Genomic DNA, 3211 nt, shown 5'->3' on the forward strand with positions numbered 1-3211 from the left:
GTTTTGTTCTGTTGTGCATAGGGTTGCTATAAGTCAGTGTTTTGTTCTGTTGTGCATAGGGTTGCTGTAAGTCAGAACTGACTCTTGTTACCTAGCAACAATCTTATTAGGATGCCTTCAAAAAAGAGCCAATCAAAACAATGACTTTTAAGATTATTTGGTGGGCCACTTAAACTGAAAGCAAAGAAGTTAGCTCAGAAGATTATGGCAGCTGAATTTTAAGATTCTTATTATCAGGAGGGACCAGCTGCTGAAGAAGGATATTATGTTTGATAAGGTGGAGGGTCAGAGAAAAAGATAAAGACCCCCAGCGAGATGGGTTGGCAAAGTGGCAACATCAATGGGCTCACGTGTGGCAACAATTGTGAGGTTGACCCAATACCAGGAAGTGTTTCATTCTGTTGTGCAGAGGGTTGCTATGAGTCGGTACTGACCCGATGGCCCCTAACAACAACAACAATAATATACACTCTTAATGTGATGCTATAAGATCAGCACTGAACTGTGAACTACAAGGTCTGTAGTTCAAATTTACCAGTTGCTCCTTGGAAACATTACACAGAGTCACTATGAGTCAGAACTGACTCGATGGCACTAAACAACAACAACAAGGGCTAATATTGATAAATTTTCTCAAAAGACACAGGGTAATATTAGGTGCTTATTACAAAGAAATGTTAAGAAATTGAAAATTGCATTGTTAAGAAAACGCTCAGACAACTTGTGCCAAGGAGTTCTTGTTGTTTTCCATCCCAACAATGCACTTGCTTATTCTTCCAGCCACCAGGGCTATCCTAAAACGATTTTATTGGAAAACATTACTCCATTCACCCTGCAGCCCTAATCTTGTCTTTTCAGATTTTTGTTGTTCCCCCAACTCAAAGAATTTACAAAAGTAATAGGAATTGAGCCCCTTAAGGATGCCAAAACTGTCTTTTTGGTGTGGTGTAAATCCAATCATGTAGAACTCTTCAGGAAAAAGTTGTTGTTGTGGTGGTTGTTAAGTATCTCAATCAGTTCCACCTCATGGGGATCCTTTATAGGGTTTTGAAGGAGTGTTGCTGGGTTTGAACCACCAACCTTTCAGTTAGCAGTACAATGTTTATCCTATAGTGCAACTCCAGGATCTAAAGAGATAGAAACACCACCTTCAGAAGTGTAGAAATGTAGATGGAGGGTATGTCAAGAAGCAACAGCTTCACATTTTGATATTTTTGTTCAATAAAGGTTTCTATGATTTTATAGTAATAGTTTCTCACTTATCCTTATATATACATCTATGAAGGAGCCCTAGTAGTTGTTATCAGTTGGCCTGTTAACTGCAAGGTCTGCACTTAGAATTTACCAGAAGCTTTGCAGGAGAAAGATGAGGCTTTCTGCTCCCATAAAGATTTACAGCCTATGAAACCCTATACAGGTTATCTATGAGAAGGAACCAACTCAATGGCACACAACTACAACCATTACCATGTGACTATCACACATTTTTTGCCAATTTAACTTTTTAAAGGTGTACAACTTCAACTGATAGCAATTACAATAACTTTGTCAGTTGTTAGGTGCTGTCAAGCAGGCTGTGCAAACCACTGTTAATCAATGTGGTATTTCCATCACTATTAATTACCCTTCACACACTCCTCCTTCATCCACAGTAAACACTCACAAACTTTGTTCTTTATACGTTTGCTATTTCTTACCTTTTTATGTAAGTGAGGCCATACTGCATTTGTCCTTTTGTGATTGACTTACTTCATTTAGCAGAATGTCTTCCAGATCCATCCATATTGTATGATGAATTAGTAGAGACTGAGTAGTTTTTACATTGTATGTATGTACCATCTTTTGTTTACTCATTCATTTGTTGATAGACATTTAAGTTGTTTCCACAGTGGCTATTGTGAATACTGCTGTAAGTCTCCATTTGAGTTTGTGAATTCAAGCCTTTTAGATATCTACCCAGAAGTGTAATTGTGGGGTCATATGCCCTGGAGACAAAGACTACAGCCTTCTGTATGGATTATCCCTCAATGTAAAGAAAACAAAAATCCTCATAATCGGACCACTTAATAACATCCTGGTAAATGGAGGAATGACTAAAGTTATAAAATACTTCATTTTGCTTCGATCCACAATTAACACTCATGAAAGCAGCAATCAAGAAATCAAATGCTGTACTGCATTAGGTAAATCTGCTGCAAAAGACCTCTTTAAAGAGCAAAGATATCAGTTTGAGGACTAAGATACACCTGACCCAAGCCGTGGAATTTTCAGTAACCTCATATGCATGTGAAAGTTGAACAATGAATAAAGAAGACCATAGAAGAACTGATGCATTTGCATTATGGTATTGGAAGATAATATTAAAAGTACCATGGACTGCCAAAAAAGCAAACAAATCTGTGTTGGAAGAAGTACAACCAGAATACTCAATAAGAGCAAGGATGGCAAGACTTTGTTTCTCATACTTCAGACATATTATCAGGAAGGACCATTGCCTGTAGAAGGACATCATGCTTGGTAAAGTGAAGAGTCAGTGAAAAGGAGGAAGACTCCCAATGAGATGGATTGACACAGTAGCAGCAGCAATGGACTCAAACATAACAATTATGATGATACAGGACCCGGTAGTGTTTCATTATGTTGTGCATAGGGTTGCTATGAGTTGGAACCAACTTGATGGAACCTAACAACAACAACAAAGACATTTCTGTTTTAGGTTTTGGAGAAAACTCCACTATTTTCCACAATGGCTGTACCATTTTTCATTCCAACTAGAAATGGATGAGGGTTGTTGAATCCAGACATTTTATCTTCTAAAGTAATTTAGTGGAGTCAGAGTTATAACATTGTATAATCATAGCTCTATAGAATGAATTTATTACTTTTGCTCTACTTAACAGCCTTGGGGGTTAAAATATTTCATAATTGACATTTATGCTTCATTTAATTGAAGTTACAAGTTCTGTGTCTAAAATAAATCAAGATACAGTAATCCATGTTAAAATGAAAAGTGTTTTCTGTCTGCATGTGTTGGTACAAATTTAGGGCACTGGTGTTTCTTTATGGGAAAACACCTTTTTAGCTCATTCTCTGAATTTTAAAATTCTAATATGAAAGGATAGTAAACCATGTGGTTATCAGATTCAAAATGACCAATACCAGTCCATTTTAACTCACTAATGCCTAAGATATCGATGTTTATGCGTTCCAT

This window comes from Chrysochloris asiatica, unplaced genomic scaffold (genome assembly GCF_000296735.1).
Source record: "Chrysochloris asiatica unplaced genomic scaffold, ChrAsi1.0 scaffold00085, whole genome shotgun sequence".
In the NCBI taxonomy this organism is placed as follows: domain Eukaryota; kingdom Metazoa; phylum Chordata; class Mammalia; order Afrosoricida; family Chrysochloridae; genus Chrysochloris; species Chrysochloris asiatica.